This window comes from Bos indicus, chromosome 23, assembly GCF_029378745.1.
Source record: "Bos indicus isolate NIAB-ARS_2022 breed Sahiwal x Tharparkar chromosome 23, NIAB-ARS_B.indTharparkar_mat_pri_1.0, whole genome shotgun sequence".
Taxonomy (NCBI): Eukaryota; Metazoa; Chordata; class Mammalia; order Artiodactyla; family Bovidae; genus Bos; species Bos indicus.
Window position 1 is genome coordinate 22,155,703 of NC_091782.1, and position 15,694 is coordinate 22,171,396.

The following is a 15,694-nucleotide window of genomic DNA, read 5'->3' on the forward strand; positions in this document are numbered from 1 at the left end:
GTTGTGTTGGTCTTTATTATTTTTTCATTAACTTCAGCTTATGCTTATTGCAAAGTATGACGAAGATTATTTTATATTACTTTGAGTTTTCCAATTAAAACAGTTTTAGTCGCTCAGTCATGTCCAGCTCTTTGTGATCCAAATACAGCAGTGCAAGCAGGAAGATATAAAGGCATCAAAAGTTCTAGGCTTGTATGATGTTTCCTGAACCTTTGTGAGTCTTTTATTTCAGTTGGAACTGTGAGATAATTCCTACCTCATAGTGCTGGGAGAATTTGAAATGATTTATATGAAGTACCTCATGGAGTGTTTGCCATGGGGTAGATTTTTTAAAATAGGAGAGGTTAATTTACTCTTCTCAAAAACATCTGGCAGTGATGGAGATGATATGGGTTAGGCAGATGAAAAGGCACGGACATCCTCTCCCCTTGTTTTTGAATGCAGCATCCCTTTCCTCGGAGGAAATATGCCTTTCATTTGTCTTCTGTTCAAAATGGAGCTGAGAGTGCTTTGCCCAAATTGAAGTCTCTTATTGACTCAGAGATTGAGATTTTAAACATTTGAAACAAAGAGCTAGTCTCAGCATGGAAGCTCTCCACAGTTAAATTTTTCTGTCATCTGGAAAAAGCTGATTTGAAAGAGCAAAGTAGAGTATATATAAAGATATGAGAATAGAATACAGGAGGATTTTAAAAACTGACTAGAGTTTTCCCAAGCCCCAACTACCCACCCATTGCTTGGTGGCTTAAGTATAAACTTGAACATAAACTTTTTGGGTTTCTGAACTTAGAACTGGATGTCCTGGTAAATAAGAGAAAATACAGTCATGTGTCCTTATCCGTAGCAGGTACGTTCTAAGACCCCCCCAGAGGCAGCCTAGAGCCACAAACAGTGTTGAACCTTACATTATACTGTGTTTTCTCCTATACATACGCACCTGTGATGAAGTTTAGTTTATAAATGAGGCACAGTTAAGAGATTAACAACTAATAATGGAACGATTATAACAATATAGTCTAATGAAAGTCATATGAATATGGTTTCTCTCTCATGATACTTTACAAATACAATGCCTTTTTCATCTTAACTAGGAACTTACCACACATCGTGGCTGGGCCTAACTTTTGCAGCTTGAAGTGGGACAGCAAAACTAGCAGGAATTTGCTTTCTTCACAGTTTTATGGATAGAAGATTCTTTTTTGCCATAGATCTTGGCAGCATCAGCAGATGATTTTTTTTTTTTTCCTTCTCAAGAGCTGTCATTGTTTCACTTAAAGGAAGCACTGTTTGTCATTTCTAAATTGCCGGCATCACTACTCTTAGGCTCTGGGGACATTATTAAAGCAAAGAGTTAGTTAATGTAAGCACTGCATCCCTGTGTCTCCGAAGTGACTAATGTCCAGACCAGGATGTTGCAGGATTTGTCATGCTATTCCAAACAACATGCACTTTAAAGGTTATGAATTCTTTCTGGAAATTTTCATGGTTTTTGGACTGCAATTGACTGCAGGTAACTGAAACTTTACAGAGCAAAACCACAGATAAGGGGGCACTACTGTCCAGAAGACATGAAGGCCCATTTACTCTTGCTGAGCACATCTATGACTCCAGACTGTGGAAATCCGAAAGATCTGAATCAGAAAAGGATTAAGACACTACTATGAAGCAATATGGAAAATAAGTGTAGCAAGTCATTTTAAAATTTTTAGTTTGATAGTTTTTGCTTTTTGTTGGGCTTTATAAACACGGGATAAATTAAGCCCTGCAGGTGGAAATGATGGTAAAATTTTGGATTATAGTTACAATGTTTGAAAGGACATTAGACATTGTCTAACAACTGTGCAGATGGTTGAAGGAAAAGTTTTCAAATTTAGCCCTATTTTAGGAAGTAGAAGCTGGCAGCAGCTTAACTCAAATGGGTCTATTTGACTTTATTTGCCAATCAAGGTTTAAGAGACTAGGTGGTGGTGGAGTGTGAAATTTTTTTTCTGAACCCTAACAATTATTGCCTTTATTTTTACCACTTAACAACTTTATTGTGAATATGCTTACATAAAAGGAAAATAAATTTAGAAATAAGTATCAATATTTTTCGTATAGAGTCAGTTTTTATCACAGGTGTGGTTTTTCATTTTGCAGCTATTGGGTGGTATTTTTTCATATCATTTTATAAGTGGTTTTTAATAGCTATATGTCAATTCCTAGAAAATTGTGTAAATAATGCTAGGAAAAGTAAAGCTATATTTTAAGTGCATTGAGTAACTTAGTTCTTTAATAAGGGAAATCACTTGTTAATATTTCTTGTGTATTTTTAGAAATATTACTAAATGTTAACAGGATGCAAATATAGTCTGACATGATAGAATAAAAACATGTTTCACTCTTATCCTCTCCCTTGAAACTGACCAAAAACAATAAAAGAATGAATGAAAAATCGACTTCATAGATTGAAAGAGACTTAAGGTAAAAACATCCTTCCCAAATAAACAACCACGACAATTTTATAGTAAAAATACCTCCCAAGTGCTTTGAGATTTGTAACAAAATGACCATCAGATGGTCTTAGATGCGAATCCTCTCTGGCCAGATGGCAGTGGCTTGAAACTGAAAAAGCAGCCAACCACTGTAGGCCCTACTAACTGAAGGCAGAAAACCTAGGGGCTCCCAGGAAAGACAGCAGGTTTGATGATGGAGTGTTTTAGAAAACGTATAAAAGTACAGTTATCTCCTGCTGCTCTTCTCTGCTAATTGGCTAATAACAGGCCGATTCAAAGGTGAGCAATCAGCCTATAAACCTCCGAGACAAATGTTATTCTCTGTTCTACAACTTTTAATGGAAAAGTGTAAAGGTCAGAGCCTTGAGAATAGGCTATCCTGTATATTCAGACTACAGGCAGTATTCTCTTAGAAAAGGTGCAAAGCCAACATGATTAAGCACAGGCAACAGAGTTCAAAGATTGGAGCTAGAAGGGTTTCTGACTGCAACCGCATGGACTGCAACACACCAGGTATCCCCTGGAGTTTGCTCATACTCATGTCCATTGAGTCCAGTGATTGCATCCAACCATTTCATTCTCTGTCATCCCCTTCTCCTGACTTCACTCTTTTCCAGCATGAGGGTCTTTTTCAATGAGTCAGCTCTTTGCATCAGGTGGCCAAAGTATTGGAGCTTCAGCTTCAGCATCAGTCCTTCCAATGAATATTCAGGGTTGATTTCCTTTAGGATTGACTGGTTTGATCTTGCAGTACAAGGGACTCTCAAGAGTCTTCTCCAACACCACAGTTCAAAAGCATCAATTCAGCACTCAGCCTTCTTCATGGTCCAACTCTCACATCCATACATAGCTGGATGTGATATGGAAAAATCGTAGCTTCAATTATATGAACCTTTGTCAGCAAAATAATGTCTCTGCTTTTTAATATGCTGTCTAGGTTTGTCAAAGCTTTTCTTCCAAGGAGCCAGCGTGTTTTAATTTCATGGCTGCAGTCACCATCTGCAGCGATTTTGGAGTCCAAAAAATAAAGTCTGTCACTGCTTCCACTTCTTCCCCTTTATTTGCTATGAAGTGATGGGATCATATGCCATGATCTTAGTTTTTTGAATGTTGAGTTTTAAGCCAACTTTTTCACTCTCCTCTTTCACTTTCATCAAGAGGCTCTTTAGTTCCCCTTTGCTTTCTGCCATTAGGGTGGTGTCATCTGCATATCTGAGATTACTGATACTTGTGGCAGTCTTGGTTCCAGCTTATGCTTCTTCATCCAGCCCGGCATTTCACATGATGTACTCTGCATATAAGTTAAATAAACAGGGTGCCAATATACAGCCTTGAAATACTCCTTTCCCAATTTGGAACCATTCTGTTGTTCCATGTCCGGTTCTAACTGTTGCTTGACCTGCATACAGGTTTCTCAGGAGGCAGGTAAGGTGGTCTGGTATTCCCATTTCTTTAAGAATTTACCCAGTTTGTTGTGATCCACATCGTCAAAGGCTTTAGCATGGTCAATGAAGCAGAAAATGTTTTTTCTGGAATTCTCTTGCTTTTTCTATGATCCAGGGGATGTCGGCAGTTTAATCTCTAGTTCCTCTACTTTTTCTAAATCCAGCTTGTATATCTGGAAGTTCTCAGTTCACATACTGTTGAAGCCCGGCTTGAGGGGTTTTGATGATTACTTGCTAGCGTGTGAGATGAGTGCAATTGTGCGGTAGTTTGAGCATTCTTTGGCATTGCCCTTTGGGGTCGGGATGAAAAGTGACCTTTTCCAGTCCTGTGGCCACTGCTGTTTTCCAAATTTGCTGGCATATTGAGTGTGGCACTTTTAACAGCATCATCTTTTAGGATTTTAAATAGCTCAGCTGGAATTCCATCACCTCCACTAGCCTTGTTCATTGTGATGCTTCCTAAGGCGCAGTTGACTTTGCACTCCAGGATGTCTGGCTGTAGGTGAGTGATCACACCATCATGGTTATCCGGGTCATTAAGATCTTTTTTATATAGCTCTTCTGTGTATTCTTGCCACCTCTTCTGTTGCACTTTCACATATGAGGTTGTTTTCTGTCACACTTTTACATCTGAGGAAACAGGCTCAGAGAGGTTATGCAATTTGGCCAAGGCATAGAAGGATAGAGCTAAAACTAGGCAAGCTAATTTTGAAGCCTGTGCTCTTGATTATATGCTCACTCTAAGTACTGTGTAAAGAACATTCTTTGTAACCTTTTATATTTCTCTGAGTATCAAATTTTCCTATCCGTAAGAAAATTATTTACAAAGTCCATATTTAGTGATCTCATATTCTGCTTAGATTTCTCCGTGTAACATGGTCTCACGTAAGTTAAGATTTGGGGAAACATTCTTTGTTTCTAGATATACATTTTTGTAAACTTAAATTATTTTATTGGCTTTTCAGCAAAGACATGAAAAACAAAAACTGCAGTGCTTAGCTTCCCTACAGAGATTAAATGACCACTAGATGGCAGTCAAAGAAAGCCCAGCTTCTCAAGGGCGCCTTGCTTAAAACCACAAACACAGCTGAAAACTGTAAATATTACAGACTTCTCCAACCAACTGAATTCCCCCAGAGCTAGGACACAGCCACTACAGTCTCCTAGCCTGCCCTCCTCCTTGCTAAGTTCCACATGAGAGACGACTGCAAAGAGTTGAGGTTTTGGAATCCTATCGATCTGGCTTTGAAAACTGGCTCTAAAAAGTAGTAGCCATGTGAACTTGGCAGGTCGCTCAAACCTTGTCACTTCCCTGATTCAAAAGAGATCTAGGGAAAAAAAAATCATTGCTACAATTTAAAGCCTTTCCCTTGGGACTTCCCTGGTGGTTCAGTGGTTAAGAATCTGCCTTGCAATGCAGGGGATGTGGGTTCAGTTAAGATCCCACATGCCACAGAGCAACTGAGTCTGGGTGCTGCAACAAAAAAATCCCACATGCCACAACTAAGACCCGATGAAGTAATTAAATAAGTAAATAAATATTTAAAAACATAAAGAAGGAGGGGATATACATATAAATATGGCTGGTTCATGTTGACATATGGCAGAAACCAACACAATATTGTAAAGCAGTTATCCTTCAATTAAATAAATTTAAAAAATTAGCTTAAATTAAAAAAAAATAAGCTGTGAGGATATATGGTACAGCATAGGACAAAAAGCCTATATTTTATAACTTTAAGTGGAGTATAATCTATAAAAATATTGAATCACTATGTCGTACACCTGAAACTAATCAAAAATTCTCAATAAAAAAAAAAGGCTTTCCCTGTGATCATTTACTCAGAGAAGAGCGAGGAAAAGGGCCCTTCATACTTCCATATACTGCTCTCAGAATAGTCACATCGCAACAGCAGCAACAAAACCATTCTGGTCTGTTGGTCATTCCTTTGACCCCAGGTGGTTGCAGTGTCCTCGGCCCTTCATCGAAGCTGATTTGCCATTTCCTGGCCTCGGTTCTCTGGGAATTGCTCCATTTTCTCCCCTGCAACGTGTACCTGTATCAACCAGATCAAATCCTTCCATGGTCACTTATGTAAATAACAAGCTCACACAGTAGTGAGCTTGTGTGGTGGGCTTCATAAATATCTCTCATTTTGCCACCTGTCTTCTCTGCAAATGTTTTGTACAATTCACATACAGTTGGGGTCTGACTCTAGAGCAGGTGGTCAGTGGGCAGTCCTTGGTGCCATAACCATGCCTGAAAAGACAAATCCAGACTCTGCTCGAATTCTAAGCAGAAAATGACTTTTCTCTCCACAAGGGGGTTAAAATGTCCACCTTGTGATTGGTGACATGCCTACAGGATCACAAAAGCAGAGAACCATGCTACCCCAGAAAGAATATGATCATCCGAGGGACTTGAAGCTGGGGAACACGCATTGTAGGAGGAGGGAACTGGAGATCACACAGCTCTTCCCACCAACCAGCCACACAAGGGCGGGCTCCCTGCAGTGCACTTTGTGTGTGTGTGCACGCTCACTAGTGTCCAACCCTTTGTGATCCTAGACTGTAGCCTGCCAGGCTCCTCTGTCCATGGGATATTTCCAGGCAAGAATACTGGAGTGAGTTTCCATTTCTTCATGCAAAGATGGGCTCGATAAAGGACAGAAATGGTATGGACCTAACAGAAGCAGAAGATATTCAGAAGAGGTGGCAAGAATACACAGAAGAACTGTACAAAAAAGATCTTCACAGCCACGATAATCACAATGGTGTGATCACTCATCTAGAGCCAGACATCCTGGAATGTGAAGTCAAGTGGGCCTTAGAAAGCACCACTACGAACCAAGCTAGTGGAGGTGATGGAATTCCAGTTGAGCTGTTTCAAAGCCTGAAAGATGATGCTGTGAAAGTGCTGCACTCAATATGCCAGTAAATTTGGAAAACTCAGCAGTGGCCACAGGACTGGCAAAGGTCAGTTTTCATTCCAATCCCAAAGGCAATGCCAAAGAATGCTCAAACTACCACACAATTGCACTCATCTCACACACTAGTAAAGGAATGCTCAAAATGCTCTAAGCCAGGCTTCAGCAGTATGTGAGCCGTGAACATCCAGATGTTCAAGCTGGTTTTAGAAAAGGCAGAGGAACCAGAGATCAAATTGCCAACATCCGGTGGATCATCGAAAAAGCAAGAGAGTTCCAGAAAAACATCTATTTCTGCTTTATTGACTATGCCAAAGCCTTTGACTGTGTAGCTCACAATAAAGTGTGGAAAATTCTGAAAGAGATGGGAATACCAGACCACCTGACCTGCCTCTTGAGAAATTTGTATGCAGGTCAGGAAGCAACAGTTAGAACTGGACATGGAACAACAGACTGGTTCCAAATAGGAAAAGGAGTATGTCAAGGCTGTATATTGTCACCCTGCTTATTTAACTTATATGCAGAGTACATCATGAGAAATGCTTGGCTGGAAGAAGCACAAGCTGGAATCAAGATTGCCGGGAGAAATATCAATAACCTCAGATATGCAGATGACACCACCCGTATGGCAGAAAGTGAAGAAGAACTAAAAAGCCTCTTGATGAAAGTTAAAGAGGAGAGTGAAAAAGTTGGCTTAAAGCTCAACATTTAGAAAACGAAGATCATGGCATCTGGTCCCATCACTTCATGGGAAATAGATGGGGAAACAGTGGAAACAGTGTCAGACTTTATTTTTTGGGCTCCAAAATCACTGCAGATGGTGATTGCAGCCATGAAATTAAAAGACACTTACTCCTTGAAAGGAAAGTTATGACCAACCTAGATAGCATATTCAAAAGCAGAGATATTACTTTACCAACATAGGTCCATCTAGTCAAGGCTATGGTTTTTCCAGTAGTCATGTATGGATGTGAAAGTTGGACTGTGAAGAAAGCTGAGTGCCGAAAAATTGCTGCTTTTGAACTGTGGTGTTGGAGAAGACTCTTGAGAGTCCCTTGGACTGCAAGGAGATCCAACCAGTCCATTCTGAAGGAGATCAGCCCTGGGATTTCTTTGGAGGGAATGATGCTGAAGCTGAAACTCCAGTACTTTGGCCACCTCATGCGAAGAGTTGACTCATTGGAAAAGACTATGATGCTGGGAGGGATTGGGGGCAGGAAGAGAAGGGGACAACAGAGGATGAGATGGCTGGATGGCATCACCAACTCGATGAGTTTGAGTAGACTCCGGGAGTTGGTGATGGACAGGGAGGCCTGGAATGCTGCAATTCTTAGGGTCGCAAAGAGTTGGACACGACTGAGCGACTGAACTGAACTGAGGGGATCTTACCCACCCAGGGATCGAACCTGCGTCTCCTGAATTGGCAAGCAGATTATTTACCACTGAACCTCCAGGGAAGCCCCACAGTGCACTCTGGGGAGAAGCAAAGCCTTCCACGTGGGCTGGTATCAGCTGGGAAAGGCTCAGGGCTTATTTTGAGCAAGTAAGAACTAGTGATTATGATTCTTAATGGAAACAAAGGTCCCAAAGAATGAGAAAAACAGCCTTCTGAGGGCTTCGATGGCACAAAATTTAGTAAGAACTGTCTTCTTTTTCTTGTTAAAGTTTTGCAAGCAAGCATCTACAGGCAAAGCAAAGGGCAAAGGAAAAGTTGCATTTCAGTGTTTTTATTCACTACTGAATAGTTCCTCCCCAATTCCTCCCTACCCCACCCCCACCCCCATTCTTGAATGTAGAGATAGGAGTTGAAATTTGGAGTCTAATCTGGGCTTGCATTCTCCATCTCAAGGAAGTTGAATAGATGTCATCACATCTTTGGATCTATTTTTTTAACAAAAAATTAAGAACTTGAATTTTAAGAGCTGTTCTAACGTGTGTTTGGTGTTATCCCTTCCTGTCCTTGGTGCTATGTACATGAACAGATGGTGGTTTCTCCTCTTTAGAGGGTTACTGTTGTCTAATCTTGGAGAAGACTTCCACAGTCAATGGTGTCCACCCGCAAGGTCACCGACTCCTGTAAAGCAAGGAATTAGGTGTGTCTAGGGGTTTTCACCTGAGATGGAAACCCACAGAACCCCAGCAGAACAACAGCATCACACTGAGTAAGAGTGCTGGGGTCTGCATCTGGAAGGGAAATGGAATTGGAGTGACCAGTAAATATTAAGCCACACAAGATGAAAGAAATATTCACATATGGAGGTATGCGGAAGTCACTCTGGCTCAGCCATGATTTGACTTGAATTTTATGTTAAGTAGAACAGCCTGTCACACAGCCTGTCAGATACGCATTGTACATCAACTTTAACTAGTCAAGAAGAGAACACATTGAAAACTCAAAACGGACTAACTGGTTCAGGCAAAATGGAGCCGCATGGCCATTGTGCATGTGATTTCAGACACATTCCTGCGTCGCCAAGAACTTAAATTTTCTGAACTGTATCAGACTCAAGGACACCATCAGCCGTTCTCAAAACAATGTCTGCTGGCAGCTGGCAGTTGCAAACTTGTGGTCTCAAGGTGAAGTGAAAGTGAAACTTGCTCAGTTGTGTCTGACTCTTTACAACCCCATGGACTATACAGTCCATGGAATTCTCCAGGCCAGAATACCGGAGTGGGTAGCCGTTCCCTTCTCTGGGGTATCTTCCCAACCCAGGGATCGAACCTAGGTCTCCCGCTTTGCAGGTGGATTCTTTACCAGCTGAACCACCAGGGAAGCCCAAGAATACTGGAGTGGGTAGCCTCTCCCTTCTCCAGTGGATTTTCCTAACCCAGGAATCAAACCGGCTCTCCTGCATTGCAGGCGGATTCTTTACCAACAGAGTTACCAGGGAAGCCTCATGGTCTCAAGGTCTTCTCTTGTAACTGTGCAACCATTCTGGACATCAACAACCCTTACTTAACAAGCTGGCTCCAATCCTAATTCTTGACAAACTGTTTATATAACTTTGAGGGTTTTTTGCCTATGCATACCTCCTATTCCCATCGCTACCTTTTTTGGAACACAATTCAAGTGCCTCTTGAATCTGTGTCTCCTGGACTATAGTCTTCAGTTTGGCTCAAATAAAATTCTTTTCTATTCCTATTATAGATTGTTTATTATTTTTGTCAAAGACAGGAACACAGCTGAAAGGACCAGTCCTTCAAAATAGAAAGCAGGGAAGTGGCTTGAGGTAAATAGATGAATACAGTGAAAAGGAAACACTTTGCCCCCGGGAGACATTCAACATCACAGTCTGTTCCAGCAATGAGACTCTTAGAGTTATCCAGCTGGCTAATTCTGGGATAGTGAATAACACTGGAAGAGCAAGATAACAAGGTCGCCTGCCGATCAAATTTGAGCCTAAAGGCCTATTTAGTGATTAAGATCGGAAATGAGAATATTGACTACTTAAATAATGGAGTTGAGGAAAGATGAGGGGTGGGCAAAGAAGAGGGCTTGTCAGTGAAAACTGGGAGGTTAGGTTTTAGAAATTTACAATTAAGATTTTATGATGGCTGAGAATTCAGTGTATTTTCCTGTGTTAAACAATACTGGAACTGAGCATTCTTTCCTGTCCCAGTGTGAAATAACTCAGAAAATATGCAAAAATAGATTGAGACCTTGGTCTCCAGGAAATGTTAATTCTTGGAAGATAAGCTCTGGACTTGGAGAAGGCAATGGCACCCCACTCCAGTACTCTTGCCTGGAAAATTGCATGGACGGAGGAGCCTGGTGGGCTGCAGTCCATGGGGTCCCTAAAAGTCGGACACGACTGAGCAACTTCACTTTCACTTTTTCTTTCATGCATTGGAGAAGGAAATGGCAACCCACTCCAGTGTTCTTGCCTGGAGAATCCCAGGGACGGGGGAGCCTGGTGGGCTGCTGTCTATGGGGTCACACAGAGTCAGACACGACTGAAGTGACTTAGAAAAAAAGCTCTGGACTATGTAAAAGAACTTATTATCAACAGTAACCTCTTGCTCTTTGAGACTTACTGAAGATCTTGGTCTTAAACACCTAGCCAAGCCATTGGACACAAACTCTGCCCAGTCCCACCAGTTCCCCAGTGTTTTCAATCACCTAACAACCCTTTACATATTCTCCCCTGATTTCTTTCTTGTGAACCTTATGAGGGCCATCACGGTGGTGTGCTCTTACTATGTGTAAAAGGTATAATGAACTTAGAGTTGCTTGATCAATGGATTTTTCTAGTGGTGTTTTGAGCACTTGTCAAAAGTGAAATGTTGCTCTAAGCTATGAAACAAAAGTTTTATTGTAACATATCAGAAATGAGGCCACTTTTCCATACCAATTTACCTTTACATTTTTTATATTGGGTTAATTGTCAAGATTTCTATCTTTCCAAGAATCTTGAATCTAGTAATGCTTGAATTTTTTTCATTTTGAAAAATCAAACATTTCAGAAGCTTTACTTCAAGTATCAGTCCTGTGGCAACTCTTATCCCCCTTCCTTCTTCCCTCTCCCTCCACCCCCAGAAGGGAGAGGAAGCTGACCAGGGATTGATATGAATGTGAAACCCTCTACTTTCAAGGATGGTTGAAGTAACTGTGGCTATCAAATGTATTCAAAACCAAACACTTACTGTGTGTGCCCAGCTCTGGTTTTCCTGAGGACGAGGGAAAGACAAACAACTTCCAATTAAATAAATATGTAGATAATTATGCGACTTCCTAGGTGACGCAGGTAAAGAATCTGCCTGCCAATCCAGAAGATGAAAGAGATGTGAGTTCAATCCTTGAGTTGGGAAGATCCCCTGGAGTAGGAAATGGCTACCCAGACCGGTATTCATTCCTGGAAAATTCCATGGACAGAGGAGCCTGGCAGGCTACAGTCTATGGGGTCACGAAGAACCTAATACGACTGAGCACACAGCATGCATGCATGCAGATAATTATACACTGGAACATATGAACCATGAGAAAGAATAAAGGCGCAACAATTTAAGATTAAAGGGTTGGTAGGTGGAAGGATGAAGGGACATATTTGGAGAGAATGGTCAAAGACATGAATAACTGAATCACTTGGCTGTGCACCAGAATCTAACACATTATGCCAACTATACTCAAATAAAATAAAATAAAGATTAGCTACAAAACAAAAATAATGGTGTTTCATTGCACTTAAAAATATGTGGCTTATTTTCAAATATTTTTTGATTTTGATTTCTAAACAATTCTACAGTGATAAGAGAACACACCCTACATGATTTCAATACCTTTAGATCATGAAATTTTTGTGCCTTGTTTTATGTCCCTGGATATTTTCCAGTGTCTCCTAGTTTACAGTCTATGGGAACATGAATATAATTTGTACCCTACTGTTGTGTGAAAGTTGTGTAAATCTTAATTATGTTGAATTGGTTCATGATACTGTTCAGGTCGACTATTTCCTTCTACTTTTCTGATATTCATTCTATTGGTTTTTGAGAGTTTGATATTGAAACTCCAACTAAAAATCTTCATTTATTTGCTTAAAAAGGTGTAAAATATAGTAGAACTATATGTAAATCTGTTCTGTGTTTTCCAAGTCTCTTGTAAATGTGTTAAAATACTTTCAAAATTTAAAAAATAAAAAAGAAAGAGGAGAAAAAATAATGGTGTTTCTATCAAGGGAGAAGTGGTCCCCTGAGTTGAGAGCTACCAAGAGAGCAAGCAGGAGAAGGCAATGGCACCCCACTCCAGTACTCTTGCCTGGAAAATCCCATGGACGGAGGAGCCTGGTAGGCTGCAGTCCATGGGGTCGCTAAGAGTCGGACACGACTGAGTGACTTCACTTTGACTTTTCACTTTCATGCATTGGAGGAGGAAATGGCAACCCACTCCAGTGTTCTTGCCTGGAGAATCCCAGGGACAGGGGAGCCTCGTGGGCTACCGTCTATGGGGTCGCACAGAGTTGGACACGACTGAAGCGACTTAGCAGCAGCAGCAGCAGCAAGAGAGCAAGTGAGAAGAGAGCAGAGAGTTAACACGCAGGTTCACAAAGGTGGAGAGCACACACTGGTGGCTTGTGTACAGCTGGCTGCAGTGGCCTGAAGGAGCAAACAGGACTGAAAGAGAACTGAGTGTGAGGAAGGAGACACAGCCAGTGTGGAAAGTTCGCAGGAGAAGCTTGGCTGAGGAGGAAGTGGTGGGGCGGAATGAGTAGGAGAATGGGAACTAGTTTTTGTTTTTTTAGGAAAGAAGAGACTTGTTATATGTGAAGGTTAATGGGATGATCCATCACAGAGGGAGAGCTTGATGAGGCAGGAAATAGGAAATCTAACAGAATGTCACCCTGGAGAAGAGCTGAAGAGACAGGACAGAGCTCCTGGGAAGAGACAAGTGTTGACAGGAAGACAGGGGCTTCCTCTAACAGGACAGGAGGCAAGGAAGAGCAGCTGGGGGTGCGCGACGGTGGGCTTGTGGGTTTGCAGGTGAGAGGCGTATGGAGTCTCATCTCCTGGTTTTATTTTCTCTTTAAAATGTGAGATGAGGTTGGTAATGTGAGGACTAGGGGGAAGTTACTTCTGTGGTTTGAAGAGAACAAATATATATCATTAAGTTTCAGGAGGAATCATAGAAAAATTGATCAACCTCTGGAGGGGCTGTGGAATTCTGCATATGTTACTCTAAAGTGACAAATACATTTTGTATTTTACCAATTCTAAGATGCACTTCTGAAATTGAAGTACCCTCTGGTACTGTTCCATGGTTTCCTGGCACTGATTCAGAGTTTAGTTACCTGTGTTATTTCCGAGCTATCCATAAAGTCACCACATCTTTCAATCAATAGCATCTTAGAGTCAGTGAAATATGTAATTTCATTCCTGCCAGGTTCAGCTGCTTGCATGCAGGTGTTCAGGGTTTCAAAGACAAGGCAATCGTTGTCAGTCACAAAGAGACCTATATGAGTCCACTCAGGGATAATTGCGATATCCCATAATTGCGATGGGATTGTAAGCACTGCCTTCTGATGGGATCAGCTCTTGATTACTGGAAGTACTTCATCAGAAGTTTGGTCTGTGAGTCCAATCTCAAGGATTTTATGCCAGGTTAAGACTCTCATAAAATTCTCTTGTAAGCGAAACTGTCCTGAGATGACAGTTCAGAATTCCTTCACCAAGGTGTCCAATATGAGATTCTCAGGAGCTGTGTCCTAAATGGAGGCATGGTTATTGAAGGAAGGGCCCAGAGAGCATATGTCTCCATCCATCAACTATTTATTAATTACCTACTGTATGCCAAGCAGTCTGTTAGTTTGGGGGTGGGGGATAAAAATAATTAAATCTAGGTCTCTCATCTAATGGAACTCACAATCTGCCATAAGAGATAGTTAAGTATCAAAGAGTTGTCACCAGAGGTATTTATTCATCCAATCACTTGAATAACACACATTTATCGAGCTCCTACAAGACACCAGCTACTGTTCTATGTGCTGAAAATACAGCGGTGATAAAATTGGACAGGTTTCTATCTCCATGGTGTTTACTTTCTAGTGAGGAAAGAAAACCAACCAATAATATTTCAATAAGTATGATAATTTGCAGTGGTGATATGTATGAAGAAAATACATGGAATATCATAGATAATGACGGGTGCTACTTTGGAGAGGGCACTAGAGTATCAGTCAAGCTACTCTGACTACATATAATAGAAAATCTTATGATCATATCAATCCTAGGAGCACTAATTATTTATCAAAAAAAGTCCAGAAGTTATCGATCCCAGGGTGGGTTCAGTAAGTTAGTGGTATCATTAAGGACCAAGAATTTTTCAATCTGTTTCCCCATCTTCAATACATTGACATTTTCCTTGCAGTTGCAAGATGACTTCTATAGCTGCAGATGTTACATCCTCTTACAGCTGCCAAAAGCAGAAGGGAGAACAGGGGAGATGAAGAGGGGCAAGATAAATTTTTCCCCCTGGTGTAGCTCCCTCATTTTATCAGGAGAAAGCCTTCCTAGAAGTTCCCTTATCCCCCAGCAGACTTCCCACTAAACCTCATTGAATACAAATGGCCATCCATCTACATCTAATTCAGTGATCAGTAAGAGGACTTGCATTGTCATCGTTGGTTCAAAATAATGATGAGTCATCAAGTCTAGATTTTTGGCAAGAAGACAGAATGACCTTGGCTAGGTAAATAAATGGCTACCAAATCAGAGGATGCCTCTCTGAAATGACATTTGAGCCAAAACCTAAATGATGAAGTGGTGCCAATCTTGTGTACCACATATCTCGGTGGTGCAGAGGGGGACCTGGGCCACGTTAGTTCCTGGTGGGTGCTCCAAAAGCAGAGTAGACACTTGAGGACAAGAATGAGTGGAGATGGGTGGAGGCCATCACTCTGGGTGGAGATGGGTGGAGGCCTTTCAGGTGGCAGGAGAGGCCAATGGAAAGGAAAAGGAATGCGACCCAGTTTGTAAGCAAGAGTGAAACGAACAAGACAGGTTAGGTCGCAACCCTGGTGAAGATGACTTCAGATGGGAAGATTCCAATTCCAACATTACAAAAGTCAGGATAAGGTAATTATATGCAAAAGGAGGGCACTCAGTTTCACTTCAAGCTGTGGAGACTTCCTCAAGAAAGAGACAGTGGGTTTTGGAGATTGGGAACAACATGATGAAAAGCTTCAACCAGTGTGCCATGAATGAGTCAGAGAGAAACTGGTGATGAGATTCAAGCCATGCTGATGAGCTCTGCTGTACTTAATTTAGGCCAAGACTCGCCTTTTCCAAAGTTGAGAGTCCCTGGTAAAAATAAATGAACTGATTTTCTCCTGTGGGC